A 25,000-nucleotide genomic window follows, 5' to 3' on the forward strand; every position below is an offset into this window, starting at 1 on the left:
AGTGGAGGATGATGTCTTTGATAGAAGGCAGTGTAGAAGGTGCATCAGGCAACTGACCCTTTAATGTAAGGATAACGGTGGGAAAGAAGGATATATATATATATGTATATATATATATATATATATATATATATATATATATATATATATATATATATATATACCTGTGTGTGTGTGTGTGTGCGTGTGTGTAAGTTTAAGTGTGTATTTTAAGTCTGACATTTTATATATATACACACAGTGTGGATGTAAGTTTATATGTATGTGTGTTCACCTCAACAGAAAATGGTTTTACTGAGCCTTTTTGAAGAGCTAAAGTTTTTAAGTGCATCCCAGGTAGATATTTCTGGATCCTTCGTTTCTTGAAATCTTGGATTATTCGTCCTTTCGTGGAGACAAGCGAATACTGTAGCAGAACGCATAATCATTCGGTAAGTAGTAAACCTTTACGGGAAAAGATTTTGAGACTCCTCTCTGTCTCCCAAATACAGCAAACTTGGTATCGGTCAACTTTTTTTATATGGTTTTATTTATATTAGACTACTAGTATTTCTGTCCCGGCAAAAATGACGCGATGTTTAATTACCGTTATAATATCGATTTGTTTAAAGATTTCGCCACAGTTTAACTTCGTGATCATTACCAGTAGACACTGGTATACTTCGAGGGAAAAATAGATGTACACGTAAACATTCCTCATTAGGTGGTATCGTTGGTATCTAGTATCTCTTTTAAAATACTAGAAAAATATCCCCTTGACTTTTTATATGTCCTTTATTAAAATAAATAAATAAACAAATAAAATATTCGCCGAAGAAATGTACGTCGTATAATCAAGGCTACCGAAAACAAATCTATTTTTCGGTGGTCTGGGTATAAACTAACCACGATCCAGTGGTGGCCTGTCCTATATAGTTGCCAGACGCACGATTATGGCTAAATTTAACCTAAAATAATATGAAAACACCCGAGGCTAAAGGGCTGCAAATAGTTATGTTTTAAGATCTAAGGGCAGACAGAAAAAAGTGCGGACTGACAAACAAAGTCGGCACTTTAATTTTCTTAATAGAAAACTGGATCTAGTTACCAGTTTCTGAAAAGGATTTCAAGATGGAATAAAGACAGCTTGTGCATCTGTGTGTGTCCTCTAACGTTTGTGATGGTTTTAAATATTGATTCTCTCTCCCTCTCTCTCTCTCTCTATATATATATATATATATATATCATATATATATATATATATATATATATACGTACACACACAACCACACACACACACATATATATATATATATATATATATATATATATATATATATATAATATATTATACTATATATATATTCAAAATCATTCTTACGACCAACTTCATAAAATGTTTTTCTTGCTTTGCAGAAAGCCCTGTCGATAAAATCACAAGGGCACTTAAGACTAGTTGCAATGTCTCGGACCTTCTGAAGCTCAGTTTCGAGGAAGTCAGGGCAACTGACCCGCAGCGCCCTTAAAAACATAGACGAAAACACCGTCATCTTCGTTCTCGGATGATGGTTAGAATAAAAATGTATGTAGGAATCTACATTTGTAGACTTCCTGTATACAGACATTCTAAAATTCATATAGTTCCTCACAATTAAAACATTTAAAAACGCCAACTTATTATCTACCTCAGTTTCCAAGGTGAATTTTTATAGAAGGTACTAAGGCATTTAATGCTGTTAGGTAGCTCTTCTCTTCAACAACAAAATATAACATCAACGTACCTAACCCACAGATACCTTTAGGAGGTATCCTTGGTAATTACTTACTTTCTAAAAACTCTATATAAAGGTTACTAAGTAATGGAGATAACGGATTGGCCATTGCCATGCCAAATTTGTGTTTGGAGAAAAGTATTGTGAACAAAAATTTGGCATGGTAATGGGCATATTTACGTATTGCTGCCACAGAGGTGTCTTTGTAACTAATAATGATATTTTTGTATCACTTGACCCTTAGGAGGTGTGTAAAATACATGTTCATCGATCCAGCTTTAAAAAACGAATATAAATCTAAATAATTATATTATATATATTATATAATATATATATGTATATATATGTTATCAAGTTATATATATCACTATATATGATATGATATTATATATATATATTAAATATATATATATATATATATGTGTGTGTGTGTGTGTGTTTGTGCGAGTGTGTGTATATATATAATATATATATATATATGTGTGTGTGTGTGTGGTGTTGTGTGTGTATATATATATATATATATATAAAAAATATATATTATATATATATATATATATATATATATATATTAATAGAAGCCTTTGGTCATTAATAACTAAGAATATTCCAATGTGACTATGAAGTTTAAAGGATTCTTGATTTGCAACCCCCCCCCCCCCCACCCCCCCCCCCCCCCTCCCTCTCTCTCTCTCTCTCTCTCTCTCTCTCTCTCCTCTCTCTCTCTCTCTCAGCTCTTCGGTGGCGGTAGAGAGACCTTACCTTACCTTACAGACCTTACATCTTGTTCGGGTTGCCCCAGGTCCCTCAGTGTGAGGCACCTCTAATGTCTACCAGAGAGTTGCTAGTACATCTTCCGGTATATTTTGCATCTTCCAATCTTGGATGGTCTGGGATCAGTTTAGATATTTGTCGAGCTTATTCTTAAACACATCTACGCTCACTCCTGATATATTCCTCAGATGAGCTGGCAACGCATTGAATAGACGCTGCATTATCGATGCTGGTGCGTAGTGGATTAATGTCCGTGTGCTTTCCTTATTTTTCCTGGTATAGTTTTGGCACTATTAATCTACCTCTGCTTGCTCTTTCTGATATTTTTAGTTCCATGATATTTTCTGCTATTCCTTCTATCTGGTTTCCATGCCTGAATTATCATGTAGCGTTCTCTTCTCCTTTCTAGACTATATAATTTTAAGAATTGTAGTCTTTCCCAGTAGTCTAGGTCCTTAACTTCTTCTATTCTAGCTGTAAAGGACCTTTGTACACTCTCTATTTGTGCAATATCCTTTTGATAGTGTGGGTACCATATCATATTGCAATATTCAAGTGGACTACGCACATATGTTTTATAAAGCATAATCATGTGTTCAGCTTTTCTTGTTTTGAAGTGCCGTAACAACATTCCCATTTTTGCTTTACATTTTGCCAACAGAGTTGCTATTTGATCATTGCATAACATGTTCCTATTCATCATCACACCAAGGTCTTAAACTGCTTCCTTATTTGTGATGGTCTCATTATTAGGTCCTTATATGCATATAGCTTTCTTTTCTTTCTCTGTCTCCATAATTTATTGATTCAAATTTATCAGAGTTAAATACCATCCTATTTACCTCTGCCCAATCATATACTTTGTTAAGGTCTCTTTGTAGAGCGTTCCTATCTTCATCACAAGTAATTTTCTCTACTTATTCTTGTGTCATCTGCGAAACTACTCACTACCGAATCCTTAACATTATTGTCTATGTCTTCAATCATAATAACAAACAGTATTGCAGCTAACACCGTACCTTGCGGCACAACCGGATATTACCTTGGCTTCATCCGATTTCTCGTCGTTTGCAATAACTATCTGTTTTCTGTTGTGTAAAAATTCTTTTAACCATCTTCCTACTTTATCCACGATATTGTGTTTTCTAATTTTCTTCGCTAATATATTATGGTCTACTTTATCAAAAGCTTTTGCAAAGTCTAAATAAACCACATCTGTTTCATTTCCGCTTTTCATATTTTTTGAATATGTTCTCACGGTGGACTAACAGTTGGTTTGTGTACTTTTTCCGGGTACGAAACCATGTTGTCCTTTATTAAACAAATTATTTTTTATTAAATGTTTCATAATATTTTTCTTCATTACCCTTATTTCATCACTTTCATAATATGTGATGTTAGACTCACAGGCCTATAATTACTTGCCTCTAGTCTTGATCCACTTTTGAAAGTAGGGGTAATATATGCTAATTTGTGCTCATCATATATCTTGCTGTATCTACACTTTGTCTAATAATATTGCAAGTGGCTTTGCGATAGAATGAACTACTTTCTTTAACAAAATAGCAGGAATTCCATCAGGCCCTGCAGCAGCTCCATTTTTAATTCATTAATAAGCCTGCACAATATCAGCTTCATTAATATCTATGTCAGCTAAATATTCACTATTTTCATCCCTTACTTCTATATCATTACTTCATTATCTATTCTAGGGGTGAATTCTCTCTTATATCGTTCTGCCAGTATGTTGCAAATTTCCTTTTTTCATTCGTTAATCTCCCTTCAATTCTCAGAGGGCCTATTTCTATTCTTCTTTTATTCATCTTCTTCGCATATGAGTATAATAGTTTGTTTGGGGTTTTGCTTGATATTTAATAGGGTTTTTTTCTTCCAAGTCCCGTTTTTCATTTTTCTTTTGATTGTATAATCTTTTGTTCTGCATTTTCTATCTTACTTTTTAGTTCTATAACTTTCCATGCATTTTTTCTTTTGCAAGACCTTTTTTCCACTTTCTGATTTTCTGGAACAAGATCCTTCTGTCTCTTGGTATGCATGAATGATGTTTACTTTTCTTCTTCGGTATATATTTTTCCACTATTATCTCCAATAATTTTTATTTTATAATATCTCCGTATTTACCCTTATGTCATCACTTACGAAAATGTTATCCCAATCTTTGTTTAATTCTTCATTAATTTCTGACCATTTTATATTTTTACTGTAGAAGTTGTATTTTCCATATCCTTCCCTACTTTTTCATTTCTTGCTTATCTCTATTTTCACTTGCTTGGAATGAACTGTTAATTCTATGACATTATGGTCTGAAATACTCGCATTATAAACTATTATTTCTTTAACATAATTCATCTCGTTCACAAATACTAGGTCTAAAGTATTTTCCTTTCTTGTTGGCAGGTGATTTATTTGTTGAATGTTGTATTCTAGTAGCATATCTAATAGCTTTTCAAATTGCCTCTTATCTTCTGCACTACTATTACTCTCTTTTTTATATGTATAAGTACAACCCACAATCTCCTATTCGTTCTTTCCATTCTACGAAAGGAAAGTTGAAAGTCACCAGATAGGAGAATAGTCCAGTCCTTGTGATTTCTACATATATCATCCAATTTTTCAATTATTAAGTCAAACTCTTTAGTATTAGGAGGTCTATATATTACTATGTTCATCAATTTTTCAGATTCAAATTCTACCGCTATTAGTTCACATCTGAGTTACTATATTTCTCATATATTTTTCCTTTTGTTTTTTGTCTTTCCCATATATTGCGGTTCCCCCTTGATTCCTATTTTTTCTATCTGATCTATAAAAGTTTGGAACCCTTTTATTTGATCATCATTCCCAGTCTCTTGGGAATACCAGGTTTCACTTATATTCATTATATCTATTTTTCTTTTCTTTTATTTTGGGTTAGTTTCTTCTAAGTACTCTGTTTTTCTTTTTGAGTTACTCGTTAACTAAACCCTGCGCATTCATCACTATGAATGGTTTGCGTGTTTTCTCCTTCATTTAATACTGATAGTAGTAAGGATTTTCCCCATGTCTCTTTCCTGTTCTGGTATGTGTTCTTTTTTTTTTCATTTCCAGAAATTCTGACATTAAAAAATCCAACTTTTCCATAATATTTGATCTTCCTTCATCATAATTATTCATTTTGTGTCTGAATCTGCAATTTTCCCTTTTCTCCGTTTCTGCAATATCCTCTTGCATAATAAATACAGTTATTATCTCTTGAGTAGAATTTCGGAGCTGATGCTTTGAAATTTTTTGCTGACACCTCTGCATATCTCATTGGTGGTTTGCTTTTTCCTTTTCTCTTTACCTGATATTCTTGATTTCTCTCTTTATTTGTTTCTTTCTTATTTTGGGATTTTATTACTTGGTTGGTTATTTATTTGATTATGATTCATGGGCTACAGGGTGCATATATTTGCATTTTTTTGTCGAACTTACATCCTTTTCCTTCTTTTAGGTTTTTACATATTTTTGGATGCAGATCTCTGCAATCATAACCCCATATCCATCTAAGTATGCACATTTACCATATATTTCATAGTTTTGACATATCTTAGGATGGTTTGTAGTAACATCTTTCTCCAAATCTGCAATTCCCTCTTTTCAAAAGGGTTGCAGATTTTGTCTTTCTTGTCTATTTTTTCCTCTTTCCCGTCATTGTATAGATCTGGGTAGGGTAGAGCCTCTTCGGGATTTGCTTTTCTGTTGTCATATCGTAATTTATTTCTTCGTAGGTATGCTGCTTTATTGCCTCATATGTAGTATCAATGAGTATCTCTGCATCCATACTTTTATCTTGTTCTTTGTTTTCCTTATTTTTTTCTGTCATTTCATTTTTGTTTACTTCTCTTCCGTTTTCCTTTTCCTTCTCTTCTTTTTCTTCTTCTTCTTCCTCCTTCCTCTTCTTCTTCATCCTCAACTATTTGTACATTCAATCTTGATTTAATAACATTGTCTATCCATGATAGACATGTTGAACAAAAAATTCTGTATCTTTTCTCAAATAAAAAAAAATTGTATTTACAGCAGCACTGTGGATGGGTCGGAATGTTGCATGCAGCACATTTTCTGATTAGGTTTTGTGGATTGACTATGCTATACCAAACCTTACACCAGTTTGCATGACTTTTGGCATTCTTTTTCCTAATGCATCAATTAGTATATTCACAAGATTCACCTTATTCATTTTCTTTGTCGGAATATGTTGGTTTATGTATATTTTCTTTATGAGTCTCTTGACCACTTGGATTGTTTTATTTGGAACTTCTTCAATTATTTTCAAGATGTTTTCATTAGATTTGTTCCAGTTTGAAGGATTATATCCTTCAATAATAATCTATGAATGCTTTTGTATCTTTTTGGTTAGGACTGTTGCTGATTTCATAGATGAGAAATGCCAGTTCCCTTCCTGCTACCTACATCGTATTGCGAATCTGCCTAAACACGCCAAATTACGCCACCTTTTCCCGCAGTTGGAACCTTACTGCCATCTTGTTCTGATTTTATAGTATTACACTTGATAAACTAACTTAGAAGACGCTTTATCCTACTATTTTCACACTAATCTTATCACCGATAGTTCACGAACACTTCTAGATATTTCTCAAATTCTAGTCGTATGTTAAAACTTGTGATATCTGTTGATTATTGTGACTTCACGCGGGTACGTCTCACCAAGCAAGATGGCTACTGAGAGAGAGAGAGAGAGAGAGAGAGAGAGAGAGAGAGAGAAAAGAGGGAGAGGAGGGAGGGAAGAGAGAAACTAGTCAAAAGAAATTCGTAAATGTTCCGTTTATCTCTTCCTGCAATAATATAGATCAAAGAGCCAGATTTTCCTTCTACAATATCCACAAAGTTAACATCGTTTATTTTCAAGAACATGCGTTCATATGCATATAAATATGTGCTATTTGAACATCGCCATCAACAAGTGGTGCGATGTTTGTCAGAAGATGCTGCAAGATTGCTCAAATGGTTGAGTGCGACCCCTCTTCGAGGTCGATGACCGCTTGAGCAGAATCCTTTGACGTTGTTCCCTACCTAACTTAACCTAACCTATCCTAATCTAACCCTTTCAGTAAATCTGGAGGCTCTACAGATCGTCTCAGAATGTGCAGGTTTTACTCAGCAGGAAAGTAGAACTTTATTGATGTCTTTTATAACTCAGATCTATTGCTGATACCATGAAAAGCTGTAATTTAATCAACAAAAAGCAACAATTATATGAATAAAATAGTTTGCATAACAAATACGAAAAAAATTAGATAAATTTATGAAGTTTCTGCATTGCTTTGCTTTCTCAAAAATAGGATGTTAATGAATTTTGACGAAAAAAACGTATGATGCGCTTTAGGGTGATCAATGAAAGGGAAATAAGGTTAACTTCAATATGCAAAAATTGACAATGCTCGTTAAAATCGTATGCAGTATCATGTTCCGAAAGGAATGTAAATTAAAAAATGTGTGCGGTATCATAATCCGGGAAGAATATAAATATTAAATAAGTGAATTGCACTAGATTTTTGGTGGGCTTGGGAATGTGGGGTTAAAAAATTCAAAGAATTAAACTGGATTAAAAACTTAATAGAAAATATAAAAACGTAGAAAGAATTAAGTTGCTAGGGAAAATAAATTTTTCTCATGGCAGAGCAAAATACAAAAGTATATATATATATATATATATATATATATATATATATATATATATATATATATATATATATATATATATACACATATATATATGTATATTATAATTAGGTAAAATAAAGGCTCTAATGACCAGGAACTAAATGAGTGAGTGTAGAGTATATATAATCGTGGCGGTCTGAGTAAGGCATTCGACATCCTACTGATGCAGTGGGGTTTTGAAGCGGGCTAATAGTATTCCAAACACACAAAGTGGATGTGACAGCAGTTTAGGTACTATTTTTTCATATAGATACATTCCTTGCCACGGAAATCATAATAATATATATATATATATATAATATATATATATATATATATATATATATATATATCATATATATATATATATAAGATATAGATATATAGATATATATATATATATATATATATATATATATATATATATATATATCTATATATATATATATATAAAAATATATAGATATATATATATATATATATATATATATATATCTAATATATATATATATATATATATATATATATATATATATATATATATATATATATATATATATATATATATATATATATATATATATATATATATATATATATATATATATATATATATATATATATATATATATTCATAAAGTACCTAATATGCGGTAATTTTTATACAACTTGTCAGACTGTAATATTATGTAATATTACGATATAATAAGCGTTAACGATACAAACGGAATTAGGTCTGAAAATAATCAGGTTTGGGACAACAGGATATGCTTTATTATACTCACATGAACCTTGTAGATATTTTAAGATTTACCATAGATGATCTCTCTCTCTCTCTCTCTCTCTCTCTCTCTCTCTACGGTAATCACCACACGTTATGCTAGCAAGAAAACCTGATGATGGTAGCAACGAGAGAAATATATAACTAAATAATACTGTACAGAATCCGAGGCAAACCTGTTTCCCTCAGATGAGGCTGTTGTGTCACCTACAGGAAGACATTTCAAAGACTAGAACTTTGGCTGCCAGCATTCTGGGAATCGGAACTGCAGTGGTGATTATTCTTGACAAATAACGCCAAGGAATCTGGCACTTAGAATGATACCAGATTTCCATTCCATTCTTTGTATATGGAGAAATTAGTTTTCTTCTGGGAACTAGTCACGAACACACACACACACACACATACACACACACACACACACACAGAGAGAGAGAGAGAGAGAGAGAGAGAGAGAGAGAGAGATTAAAATAAAAAAATAGGTATAAATCAGTGACAAGACGGTATTTTTTCCGCTATTATTTCGTAAATCCTGCAGAATGACAATGAAAATGCATATGGCCTCTAAGGTAAAGATTAAGCTTATGCAGTTTAAGAGAGAGAGAGAGAGAGAGAGAGAGAGAGAGAGAGAGAGAGAGAGAGAGAGAGAGAGAGAGAGCGGAATAATCTTGTCTAATCTAGAATCAATATTCATGACGTTTCTTTCCTTGTTCCAGATATTTCCAAAACATGTTTTACAATTCCAAAGGAAAAATTTTCCTCTTGTAATAAAAACCGTTGTGGCACATGAAAAGGAAAATAGAGCAGTGATTTTTCAGTTCATTAGTGGAGATTATCCTTGATGATTTTTCGTACTAGCAGTTCAGTTATTTCGAGAACTCAATCCAAAAAGATATCCTTCAGTATTATGGAAAACGAGTGAGTGTTAGGAGAAATGTCGAGCACTTGTTATCAGCAATGGTTTAGCGGAAAATAACGAGTAGACTGCCAGAAGACGGAGGTAACAAGTATATTCCTTAGAAAAGATTACGTGAAGTATTGATGTTGTCGTCTTCGTGAAGCAGAATTTTATTTTTATTAAACAAAACAGCGGAATAAATTGTAAAGCTCAGTTTTCATTTCGTTGCTTTACCTACTCAAAATAGAATTCTACTTCAAGACGACGAATATTTAAAAGGATGTTTCCAGTCACCTCTGGCATTCTACCCGAGATTTTCTCAATCAACGTTGAGAAGTGGCCGACAGGATTTTTCTTCACGCTTATGTTCAACATAGTATTGAAGAATATTTGATTAGGGAAAGTTCACGACATAAATAAAATGCTAAAATGTAATTTCCTAAGGTTAAACCTAGAATAATGGAAAGAAAAATGTTTTCAGTCTTGCGAAAAGAAAAATATTATGCCGGCTTTGTCTGTACGTCTGTACTTTTTTCCGTCCTCCCAGTTCTTAAAAACTACAGGGGCAAGAGGGCTGCAAATTGGTATGTAGATCATCCACCCTCCATACCAAATGGCAGCCCTGTAGCCTCTCAAGTAGTGCCATTTTGCTTGGTAAGACGTACCTCTGCATAGTCTGATTAATCACCCAATGTCACGCGTTTAACATGCAACTAGAAAACAGAATATATCTAGAAGTGTTCGTGATTTGTCGGCGATAAGATTAGTGTGAGAATAGTAGGATAAAGCGTCTACTAAGTTAGTTTATCGAGTGAATTATTGTAAATTCGATCAGGATGGCAGTAAGCTCCAACTGTGGCAGCAATGGCGAAATCTTGAGTGCATTGCAGATATGCAATATGATGAGTAAGGGAGCTGGCATTTCTCATCTATGAGATCAATAACAGCCCTAACCAAAAAGATACAAAAGTATTCATAGACATATTGGAAGGATATGATCCTTCAAACTGGAACAAATCAGCAGAAAATATCATGAAAGTAATTGAAGGAGTTCCAAATGCAATTCAAGTGGTCAAGAGACTTATAAAGAAAATTTACATCAATCAACACATTCCAAAAAAGAAAATTAATAAGGTGAACATTGTGAATATACTAATTGATGCAATAGGAAAAAGAATGCCTAAAGCATGCAAATTGTGTAAGGTGTGGTATAGCATAGTAAATCCACAAAACCTGATCAGGAAATGTTATGCATGCAACATATCCATGCATCCCCAATGCACAGAAGTTCAGCAAAATACAAGTAAAGATATAAGAGTATTTTGCTCAACATGTCTGTCATGGATAGATAATGTTATTAAATTAAGACTTAATGTGCAAATAGTAGAGGATGGAGAAATGAGGAAGAGGAAGAAGAGGAAAACGGAAAAGAAGAAAATAAAACTGAAATGACAGAAAAGAATAATGAAAACAAAGAGCAGGACAAGAGTATGGATGCTGAGATACTCATAGATACTACATATAAGGCAATAAAGCAGCATACATATGAAGAAATAAATTACGATATGACAACACAAAATAAAATCCCGAAGAGGCTGTACCCAAATCTGCATACTGATGGGAAAGAGCAAGAAATAAAGAAAAGAAAGACAGTCTGCACCCTTTAGAAAAGAGGGAATTGCAGATTCGGTCAAAGATGTTATTACAAACATCCCAAGGTATGTCACAGTTATGAAATCTATGGTAAATGTGCATACCTAGACGGCTATGAGGATGAATGCAGAGATGTACATCCAAAAATATGCAAAAACATAAAAGAAGGAAAAGGATGTAAGTTCAACAAAAAATGTAAATATATTCACTCTGAAGCCCTGAATCAAAATCAATTAAATAATAAAATCCCAAATAGAAAAGAAACATATAAAGAAAGGAACAAAGAACATGAGGTGAAAGAAAAAAAATAAGCCATCACCACGCTATGGAATATCAGCAATGAAAATGTAAGCATCAGCTCCAAGATACAGTGCAAGAAACAAGAACTGTATGTACGATGCCAGGAGATGGTGCAGATATGGAGAAAATTGCAGATTCACACACAAAATAAATAATTATGATGAAGGAAGATCAAATATATTGGAAAAGTTGGATTTTTTAATGTCAGATTTTCTGGAAATGAAGAAAAGAACAACATACCAGAACAGGAAAGAGACCTGGGAAAATCCTTATTATTACCCATAATAGATGAAGGGGATAACATGCAAACCATCATAGTGATGAATGCGCAGGGTTTAGTTACGAGTAACTCAAAAAGAAAAATAGAATTCCTAGAAGAACTAACCTAAATTGAAAAGAAAATAGATATAATGAATAAAAGTGAAACCTGGTATTCCCAAGAGACTGGTAATGATGACCAAATAAAGGGGTTCCAAACTTATAGATCAGATAGAAAAAATAGGAATCAAGGGGGATCTGCGATATATGGGAATACATAGAATAGAATGCCAGAAGACCCCCTAATACTAAAGAGTTTGACACAATAATAGAAAAATTGGATGATACATGTAGAAATCACAAAGACTCAACTATTCTCCTATCCGGAGACTTTAACTTTCCTTTCGTAGATTGGAAAGAATGAATAAGATATTGTTGTTGTATTTATACATATAAGAAAGAGAGTAATAGTAGTGCAGAAGATATGAGGCAATTTGAAAAGCTATTAAATATGCTACTAGAAAACAACATTCAACAAATAAATCACCTGCCAACAAGAAAGAAAAATACTTTAGTCCTAGTTTTTGTGAACGAGGTGAATTATGTAAAAAAAAAAATAGTTTATAATGCGAGTATTTCAGACCATAATGTCTTAGAATTAACAGTCCATTCCAAAGCAAGTGAAAGCAGAGATAAGTAAGACATGAAAAATTGGGAAGGATATGGAAAATACAGTTTCTCCAGTAAAAATATAAAATGGTCAGAAATAGATGAAGAGTTAAACAAAGCTTGGGATAACATATTCATAAGTGATGATATACAGGTAAATAGTGGATAAATATATACCAAAGAAGAAAAGTAAACATCAGTCATGCCTACCAAGATGCAGAAGGATCTTGTTCCAGAAAATCAGAAAGTGGAAAAAAGGTCTTGCAATAGAAACGAATGCATGGAAAGCGATGGAACTAAAAAGTAAGATAGAAAATGGAGAACAAAAGATTATACAATCAAAAGAAAATGAAAAACGGGTCATGGAAGAAAAAACTCTAGTAAATCTCAAGCAAAACCCCAAACTATTGTACTCATATGCAAAAGAGATGAATAAAAGAAGAATAGAAATAGGCCCTCTAAGAAATGAAGGGAGATTGACGAATGAAAAAAAGGAAATATGCAACATATTGGCAGAAAGATATAAGAGAAGATTAACCCCTAGAATTGATAATGAAGGTAATGATACAGAAATAAGGGATGAATATAGTGAATATTTATCAGAGATGGATATTAATGAAGCCGATTTTGTGCAGGCAATTAATGAATTAAAAATGGATCAGCAGCTGGGCCTGATGGTGTCCCTGCTATTTTGTTAAAGAAAGTAGCTCATTCTATCACAAAGCCCCTTGCAATATTATTAAGGCAAAGTGTAGATACAGGCAAGATTTATGATGAGCATAAATTAGCATATATTACCCCTACTTTCAAAAGTGGATCAAGACTAGAGACAAGTAATTATAGGCCTGTGTGTCTAACATCACATATTATGAAAGTGTATGAAAGGGTAATGAAGAAAAATATTATGAAACATTTAATAAAAAAATCATTTGTTTAATATAGGACAACATGGTTTTGTACCCGGAAAAAGTACACAAACCCAACTGTTAGTCCACGGTGAGAACATATATAAAAATATGTTAAATGGAAAAGAAACGGATGTGGTTTATCTAGACTTTGCAAAAGCTTTTGACAAGGTAGAACATAATATATTAGCGAAGAAAATTAGAAAACATAATATAGTGGACAAAGTAGGAAGATGGATAAAAGAATTTTTACACAACAGAAAACAGATAGTTATTGCAAATGATGAGAAATCGGATGAAGCTACGGTAATATCCGGTGTGCCACAAGGTACGGTGCTAGCTGCATTGCTGTTTGTTATTATGATTGCAGACATAGACAGTAATGTCAAGGACTCGGTATTGAGTAGTTTCGCCGATGACACAAAAATAAGTAGAGAAATTACTTGTGATGAAGATAGGAACTTGCTATAAAGAGACCTTAACAAAGTATATGAATGGGCAGAGGTAAATAGGATGGTATTTAACTCTTATAAATTTGAATCAATAAATTATGGAAATAGAGAAGGAAAGCTATATGCATATAGGGGACCTAATAACAAGACAATCACTAATAAGGAAGCAGTTAAAGACCTTGTTGTGATGTTGAATAGGAGCATGTTATGCAATGATCAAATAGCAATTGTATTGGCAAAATACAAAGCAAAAATGGGAATGTTGTTATGGCACTTCAAAACAATAAAAGCTGAACACATGATTATGCTTTATAAAATGTATGTTTGTAGTCCACTTGAATATTGCAATATGATATGGTACCCACACTACCAAGTCAAGGATCTTGACTACTGAGAAAGACTACAATTTTTTAATTTATATAGTCTAGAAAGGAGAAGAGAACGCTACATGATAATTCAGGCAAGGAAACAGATAGAAGGAATTGCCGAAAACATCATGGAGCTAAAAATATCAGAAAGAGCAAGCAGAGGTAGATTACTAGTGCCCAAAACTATACCAGGAAAACTAAGGAAAGCACACAGGACATTAATCCACAACGCACCAGCATCGACAGTGCAGCATCTATTCAATGCGTTGCCAGCTCGACAAATATCTAAGCTGCATCCCAGACCATCCAAGATTGGAAGATGCAAAATATAGCGGAAGATGCATAAGCAATTCTCTGGTAGACATTAGAGGTGCCTCACACTGAGGGACCTGGGGCAACCCGAACAAGATGTAAGGTCTGTAAGGCCTGTAAGGTTAGGTAGTTTTTATTTTTATTTAAGCTTCAAGTAAGCCACAATTGTGCGCCTGGCAACGATATAGGTCAGACCACCACTGGGTCGTGGTTAAGACTTCATGGGCCGTGGATCATACAGCATTATACCGTGACCACCGAAAGATAGATCTCTTTTCGGTGGCCTTGATTATACGACGTACAGAAAACTCGATTCCTTCGGCGCATTTTTTACTTGCTTATTTTGTTTCTGTATTTCCCACATTTCTGTATATCATTAGGTAATAATTCTCGCATACAACAAAATAGTTCCGAATGTTAATAAAAGAAACTCATGTTTGCTCTCACAGTGATTAATCAGAATTTTGGAACTGTTTTTCAAAAGGGATGATGTTTTCATTACTATTTTTGAGGAAATTGCATAGGGAGAAGAATTCACATATTAACCGTGTAAAGAAAAACAGACTTAGAAAGTCGCCGATGTGTGTTTGTGTTTAATTTGTTAATATAATTATGGAGAAATCGTGTAAGTTGAACTAGTTAACTAATTCGCGTGGCTGCATCTGACGACTTCGTAAACATAAATCATTCAAACTGAATAAGTAAAAGAAATGTGCTACTTTTTTTCTTTTAGAGTAACCGTGAAGAATTGTGTCGCCTAAAGAAAAAATATGATGTTAATTCAGAACTTTTCTGCATTATATCTTGGATGTTAAATCTTATTAATAAAATTTTAAATACAAAGTTATTAACTCACCCATGAGAACTGGCAATGAATATTAATCAAAATGTCTTTCTGTAACTAGAAACGAAAGGTTGTTAATCTTGCATCTCAAGATTTCCTTTAGTCTTAATAATGAAAATGCAAATCGGAATTGTATAAAACTTTTTTTGTACCAGTTTGTCGTCTTATCTCAATCTCCCTTGTTAATAGTAACGTATTGAAAATTTCAGACTCTTATGTACGTGGAATCGCATAATTTACTTCTCCTTTTTTTGATTTTCCGAGTGATCCAAAGCCCCGGTTGAAACTCTGTCCACACTCTAATCCTATTTGCTTCCTGCCTCTAACAAAGTTATCACGTTTGCTTTTAGTCCCGAGTTTTCTTTCTAAATATCGTGAAAGATCCCCAATGCCTTTTTTTTTGCCATCCCTTTTATTTCTTTTATATTTCTAGCTCTGATGTAGTCTTCCGTTGTTCATTTTTCGTGCAAAAGGTCTATTTTTATGTATACCGAATGTCATGTAATAATTTCGATATTTTATATATATATATATATATATAATATTATATATATATATATATTATATATATATATATATATATATATACACACATATATATGCATAATTATTAGTCTTTTCCCTCTATAGACGGCAATTCCCGAGAAAACAGACACACACACACACTCACGTAAATTTGTGTATGCGTGTTGAATTTTTATCGCATCAATAAGACATTTCATTCTTAAGTCCCGTCCATACGGTCGAGCTTTGCTCGACAACTCTGTTCGATGTGACGTCAGAGGCTGACGAGGTTCTGACTTTTCCTGCTTCTGACTTCACATCGAACAAAGTTCGTCGAGTAAAGCTCTACCGTGTGGACGGGGCCATATTCATAAACATTGAACTATGCATGAAATTTTGGTATCCAGTTGTCTCTACCTCAAAGATAATACTGCGGGAGAATTATCATTGGTAAGTGATAGGCACTTGGTTGACTCGACCCATCAGCAGTAACGATCTCTGACTTCACTGATGAATGAGTCTTCTAACCACTGCACTGGACTGTCACTTGTCAATTGTAATTCTCCTTTGGTATAATTTTTGAATTAGAGCGAATTTTATAGGAAATTACATTTGTAGCTTAATGTTTGTGAATCTCCTACCACACACACAACACACACACACACATATATATATATATATATATATATATATATATATATATATATATATATATATATATATATATATATATATATATATATATATATATATATATATATATTATATATATATACACAACCAAGGTGCAGGCAGGTAATGCATCAAATCAGGCATTGACTTAAAGAAACAGGCCAATCTACATAGTTCTTTAATCCAACGTTTCGTAAAAACATTTATTACATCTTCTGGGAATCTGTCAATTAATTAAAATAATAAAATTATAAAACAATCTTAAATTTACTAAAAATTAAAAAATCGTAAAAAGACTAAAATTTACTAAACTATAATATTACAACAAAATTATTATTTAAAAGCTGAGACCGCCGACCAACCTTAAGTTAAGAGAAAGGAAGACTGACTGACAGGAGACACGTTAACTAAGGTACAGATGGATGGAGGAGGTTTGGGTATTCAACTGGGGAAGCAGCTGCTTAATGAGTAACTACTCTAAAATGGGTAGTTCTTGGGGGTTTGGTATTTGCCCTATGATGCAAAAATCGTCTCTTTCGATTTGTGCTTCGCAGATTTTTGCATGGTTCCTGATATTTGAATGTTAAGGGTTGGAGAGCCAATTTCCTGTTCGGAAACTTAATCCACGATGAGAATCGATTCTGACCCTCAGTAACCTCTTCGTAGATTCCACATAAGTCCCAGAGTTACACATTGGGCAAGTATATTTATATACTACATTTGAGGTCAAGAAGGGACTCAAACGATCTTTACATTTAAAGCAAGGCCAAATAAAACAAATATATATATATATATATATTATATATATATATATATATATATATATATATATATATATATATATATATATATATATATATATATATGCTTAAAAAATCACAGTAGATGCACGTGACTTCATAAATAAGCGAATACCACGGGAAATGATAGACAGGAATCCAAGCGCTTTCGTCTTTATTCAGACATCGTCAAGGAGCTACTAAAGTACAATCGGAGAGGAAGGCCTCAGGTACAAACAAGATCAGGAATACCAGATGGTTAATTATCAAAAGGGTAAAAATTAAAAGGGATAATCCAGGATTATCGGATATCACACGGTCACAAACTTAAACAGATTCTGACCCTAACCGAAATTACAAAGTATCTTTACAGTCCAAAACATGTAAAAACTGAATATATTAATTTTGTTGCTTATATTTATCTACAACTTTTTTCATTATGAAAGCATCAAGTTTAAATAAACCAAGACTTAAATTTAGAACATTTCTATTATTTGACTTGATAAAACAAGATTCAATGATATTCCTTTTAACTGTGTCATTACATGGGACTAAGGCTCTTGCTTGACTCCAGTTAATAGGATGGTCTAAATCTCTCATATGTACAAATAATGCATTCGATATTTGCCCAATTCTCACAGATATTGATGTTGCTTAAGACGCTGTGAAAGAGATTTGCCAGTCTGTCCGTAATAGATTTTATCACACTTGCAAGGAATTTCATATATGCAGCCTGGAAGATCTTTAGGAGAATTTTTGATTACTAAACTCTTGACATTAATATTACTGAAAACAACATTTATGTTAAAAAGCTTTAAAATTCTAGGAATATCTAAAAACCTTTCATCATAAGGTAATTTTAGAATGTTATGCTTACTAAATTCAAGTTGTCATTAGTTGAATAAAATGTTTTTCTAGCTCTTTTCCATGCCACATCTACAAAAGTCCTGGGTATTTAAGTTTCAATGCAATATCATAAATAGTTTAAATTCAGCGTCAATAAACTGCGGGCTACAGACACGTAAAGACCTTAGGAACATCCCAGAATAAACAGAGAATTTAACATTTTGATGGTGATTGGAGTAGTAATGAACAAAAGAGGCAATATTTGTTGATTTTCGAAAGACTGAAAAGGTGAAATTTCTATCATTTCTATGGACAGTTACATCAAGAAAATTCAAATTACAATTTCTTTCTTCCTCTACAGTAAATTTTATAGAAGGGACTAAATTATTGAGATTATTAAGGAATTCCTGGAGGTTTTCGTGAACTGGCCAAAATAAACAGAATATATCATCCACGTATCTAAACCAAATAACTTTTTGGGGCCAAAATTCTTGGTAAGAGTTTTTTTTTGTCTCAAAAAATTCCATGTAAATATTGCTAAGGACAGGAGATAAGGGATTACCCATGGCCATGCCAAACTTTTGTACAAAAAATTCCCCATTGAAACAAAATTTACTATCTTTGATACATAACCTTATGAGACTAATGAGATTTTCTACACTTAAGGGAATGTCATGACGCTCTAATTCCTCTTCCAAATATTCAAGTAAGTCATCTACAGGCACTTTTGTAAATAAAGAGACAACATCAAAACTAACCATATTAAAATCATAATTCAAATTTAAACTATTCAATTTGTTTATAAAATCAACATTGTTTTTAACATTCGTGTTAGAAATATTTCCTACCAAAGGAGTAAGAATTTTTACAAGCCATTTAGATAAATTATACGAAACTGAGCCCACTGAACTAATGATTGGTCTGATAGGGTTATTGATTTTATGTGTCTTGACTAAACCATACATGTAAGGTAAGGAGGCGCATTGCGGTGTAAACTGTTTAATTAAATGGTCCAAGCCCTTCAAAATGGATTTAATTTGTTTATTAAAATGGGAGTAACTGTCTGTGTAGGATCAGACCTCAGTTTCGTATAAGTATCAGTGTCATTTAGCAATGTCATTATTTTACTTATATAGTCACTTTTATTCATAATTACCACTGCATTAGATTTATCTGCTTTTGTCACCTTCACTGTTTCGTCTTCTTTAATTTTCTTAAAAGCCTGGAGAAATCTCACGGGTTAAGCTTTGGTGTATTTAATGGTAACCTGGACTGTGTCGACATCTCAAAATCCTTTTGTTATTTAGAAAAATTGAATCAAAACCTATGCCCTGATGATATCAATATTTGTAAAGGTATTGTGTATGGTGCTATGAGTAAACCTTCTCCCCCTAATGTACCCGTGAGATTTCTCCAGGCTTTTAAGAAAATTAAAGAAGACGAAACAGTGAAGGTGACAAAAGCAGATAAATCTAATGCAGTGGTAATTATGAATAAAAGTGACTATATAAGTAAAATAATGACATTGCTAAATGACACTGATACTTATACGAAACTGAGGTCTGATCCTACACAGACAGTTAACTCCCATTTTAATAAACAAATTAAATCCATTTTGAAGGGCTTGGACCATTTAATTAAACAGTTTACACCGCAATGCGCCTCCCTACCTTACATGTATGGTTTAGTCAAGACACATAAAATCAATAACCCTATCAGACCAATCATTAGTTCAGTGGGCTCAGTTTCGTATAATTTATCTAAATGGCTTGTAAAAATTCTTACTCCTTTGGTAGGAAATATTTCTAACACGAATGTTAAAAACAATGTTGATTTTATAAACAAATTGAATAGTTAAATTTGAATTATGATTTTAATATGGTTAGTGTTGATGTTGTCTCTTTATTTACAAAAGTGCCTGTAGATGACTTACTTGAATATTTGGAAGAGGAATTAGAGCGTCATGACATTCCCTTAAGTGTAGAAAATCTCATTATTCTCATAAGGTTATGTATCAAAGATAGTAAATTTTGTTTCAATGGGGAATTTTTTTGTACAAAAGTTTGGCATGGCCATGGGTAATCCTTTATCTCCTGTCCTTAGCAATATTTACATGGAATTTTTGAGACAAAACTCTTACCAAGAATTTTGCCCCAAAAAGTTATTTGGTTTAGATACGTGGATGATATATTCTGTATTTGGCCAGTTCACGAAAACCTCCAGGAATTCCTTAATAATCTCAATAATTTAGTCCCTTCTATAAAATTTACTGTAGAGGAAGAAAGAAATTGTAATTTGAATTTTCTTGATGTAACTGTCCATAGAAATGATAGAAATTTCACCTTTTCAGTCTTTCGAAAATCAACTAATATTGCCTCTTTTGTTCATTACTACTCCAATCACCATCAAAATGTTAAATTCTCTGTTTTTCTGGAATGTTCCTAAGGGCTTTACGTGTCTGTAGCCCGCAGTTTATTGACGCTGAAATTAAAACTATTTATGATATTGCATTGAAACTTAAATACCCAAGGACTTTTGTAGATGTGGCATGGAAAAGAGCTAGAAAAACATTTTATTCAACTAATGACAAACTTGAATTTAGTAAGCATAACATTCTAAAATTACCTTATGATGAAAGGTTTTTAGATATTCCTAGAATTTAAAGCTTTTTAACATAAATGTTGTTTTCAGTAATATTAATGTCAAGAGTTTAGTAATCAAAAATTCTCCTAAAGATCTTCCAGGCTGCATATATGAAATTCCTTGCAAAAAGTGTGATAAAATCTATTACGGACAGACTGGCAAATCTCTTTCACAGCGTCTTAAGCAACATCAATATTCTGTGAGAACTGGGCAAATATCGAATGCATTATTTGTACATATGAGAGATTTAGACCATCCTATTAACTGGAGTCAAGCAAGAGCCTTAGTCCCATGTAATGACACAGTTAAAAGGAATATCATTGAATCTTGTTTTATCAAGTCAAATAATAGAAATGTTCTAAATTTAAGTCTTGGTTTATTTAAACTTGATGCTTTCATAATGAAAAAAGTTGTAGATAAATATAAGCAACAAAATTAATATATTCAGTTTTTACATGTTTTGGACTGTAAAGATACTTTGTAATTTCGGTTAGGGTCAGAATCTGTTTAAGTTTGTGACCGTGTGATATCCGATAATCCTGGATTATCCCTTTTAATTTTTTACCCTTTTGATAATTAACCATCTGGTATTCCTGATCTTGTTTGTACCTGAGGCCTTCCTTCTCCGATTGTACTTTAGTAGCTCCTTGACGATGTCTGAATAAAGACGAAAGCGCTTGGATTCCTGTCTATCATTTCCCGTGGTATTCGCTTATATATATATATATATATATATATATATATATATATATATATATCATATATATATATATTATATATGTGTGTGTCTGTGTCTGTATCTATCTATCTATATATATATATATATATATATATATATATATATATATATATATATATATATATATATAATATAGTATGATTTCTTACAGTTAGGCTATACTCATTAAGCTTAGTAAAATGGTCTTCCTGGAATCTTATCAAGTTTTCGTCCCACTAATTACAACCAGGTTTTAAAACAAAAGCAAAATGAAAAAAACATTATTGCTCTTTCGTAGTTATTCCTTGCTTCTGTTTTTTCGTGATTTCCCTGGGGTCAACAGGAATTCCCTGGGGTCAGCAGGAACTGATGCAAAAATTTCAGACCGCAGAATAAAAGACAATCCTTTTTTATTCCTATGTGACGCAAAGGACTGAAAAGTCAGCTAAGAGTACAAATGTTCATGAGTGATCTCAATACGTGGTCACTAATAATAAACTCAATATAATTTACTACCAAAATTTAAGAAAAAAGAACATTCATATAGAATTCACTCTCTATTCGAAATATCTCATACCAAGTGGAATTATATACGATAATGCACCTAACGTTACTTTGTTGCAAATATATCTTATTGAAATGGCAGGTACATGGTTGAAAATAGCTACCTACATCCAGCTATCAAGAAAAATTAAATTTGTTAATCATCTTTGCTGCCGTATGAATTCCTGTCAAATACAGGCTCAGTATGGTAGATGAGTGCTTATTAATAAAATTTAGGTGTGTTAGTGTAATTATTTGTCACTAATATTGCACATGCCATTTTTATACCTTGAAACATTAAACCCCTCTTAATACGAACATGTTCTGACACTCCCTTGCTGTGGAATTGAAATTTTCTGTTTAAAGGAGAAACTAACTGTATCCATCTGAAATAATGTATATACATACACACACATATATATATAGCGAGAGAGAGAGAGACTCCGTCAATAATAAATTCCACAAACTTCTAAAACGGATATCCTGTGGTTTGGATCAGTTTTCCTCACACAAATTGAACTTTCGGAATAGTGAGGGTTTCCGGAATTCCTGCCTATAGTGATTGTTGATGACAACATCCGTTTGGGAAAAATACTAGGCTTGGCAGAGACACCAATCCCTTTTGTATTTGGATTTCACCACTCCGTCTCTCTTTCTCTCCGGGTTCATCTGGCTATCAATTTCCTAGGATATGCTGGGCTTGATTCACTCTAAAACATTGAACGATGGAAAAGAGCGTTATTTACCTTACGCTTCTGTCATGACTCCTGGTGACTTGTTAAATATGGTATTCCTAGTGACAAAACGTGCGTTAAATTCAAGTGCGAAATATTTCGGAGAATTTTGTGATCTAGTAGAACAAAACGGACTTTGCAGCAAAATTTACCATTTGCCAGTACTCTACCTACAGGACAATGTCACATTGTATGCCATTAATATATATATATATATATATATATATATATATATATATATATATATATATATATATATATATATATCGGTGGAAAGAGAAACGAACTGTCCCATGGTGTCTTTATCAAGTCTCAAAGAGCAGGTACACTGTACGCTACGGAGGCAAGTATTCAACTTCCCCGCAAAGTCAAGTGACTTCGGCCAGGTTGACAACAAACATCAAGCAAACAGCCGTTAAAAAAACAATAATACACAACACTCCTCCGTGCTAACATAAAAAGCACAGAAAATTTCCATATCTTACAACACCATAGTAAAATAGAACTCTACAACAAATTTTACAATAAGTAAAATGCATCCTTCATTCAGGAACTCGTAATTCTGTAAAAATGTAAATTATGGGTTCGGAACTTTATTACTTGTATAAATACAATTTTTTTACAACACTTGAAATAACAGCATCAAGAATACATAAGTCTACCGGCGGACGACTTCCTCTTAATGGGTAACGCCTCTCACCGGTGGAGTTACAAGTTAAAGTTACATGATCATCCAAAGTCAAAGGCAATGGTTCACCTCCTCCCTCAGGTAAACTGTCGGTACTGGATTTACTCCACTCCTCAGTTCCAGTGGTGAATGTTAATCTAAACAATCCTCGGAAAATTTGTTTTCACATATTTCCTCTGAGCTAAAACAAGGGTCTTTTGTTATGGAACCGTCGAAACTTATGAACTGCAATAAGCTTGTCGATGTGTCGACGTCATACCTTTTTCCCCAACCCTTACTGTGCATGAAATTGTATCAGTCTGTCCGACAAGAACAACATTCTCCCACTTAGGTGATCCCCTAGCAAAACTTAATGCCTTACCCCGTTGACCACATTTCAATGTTCTTAATTTACGGTTAGTATCCGAAATCAGTGTCTCATGTTTCCTTTTCATTTCAGCTCCTTTATCAGGCTTAAGCAAATCCAATTTCGTTTTAATATGGCGTTTTAAAAAAAGCTCGGCTGGAGTAAGACCAGTTGTTTCATGTGGTATAATGCGATATTGCATTAAAGACTGACAAAGCTTTAATCTTAAATTCTCCTTTCCTTTCACCTTTCCAAGATTTGTTTAAAAAGTTTGCACGGCCCTCTTGGCTTCTCCATTAGTTGATTATCCCATTAGCTTTGGTAAAAATGCTAAATTCTGATGAAGTAAAGGTAGTTCCGTTATCCGAAACTATTATATAGGAATGCCATAGGAAGCAAACTTTTCTTTTAAAATGCCAATTCTGTTTAAACTACTCGTCAAGCTAATGACCTCTACCTCCATCCACTTTGAATAAGCATCAATGATAACAAGGTAGAAATTTCCTAAAAAGGGACCTGCAAAATCGATATGAATTCTTTGCCAAAGACCACCAGGCCATTCCCATGGATGAAGAGGAGCGGGACCAGGATTATTTCTAACACTTTGACAAGCTGTGCAACCCTGCACCAAGCTCCCAATATCTTTGTCTATTCCAGGCCACTTTACGTGCAGTCGAGCCAAGGATTTTGTTTTATTAATACCTTGGTGCCCAGAATGTAATTCTCTTAAAACTGCCCTTGCAATATGCCAAGGGTACCACTACTCTTCGACCCCACAGTGCACAACCATCTTCAACAGTTAATTCCAATTAGTTGCCATACTGAACTTGAACTTCCGCTTCTCCAACAACTGCAACAC

The sequence above is a fragment of the Macrobrachium nipponense genome, chromosome 3 (genome assembly GCF_015104395.2).
Source record: "Macrobrachium nipponense isolate FS-2020 chromosome 3, ASM1510439v2, whole genome shotgun sequence".
NCBI lineage: Eukaryota > Metazoa > Arthropoda > Malacostraca > Decapoda > Palaemonidae > Macrobrachium > Macrobrachium nipponense.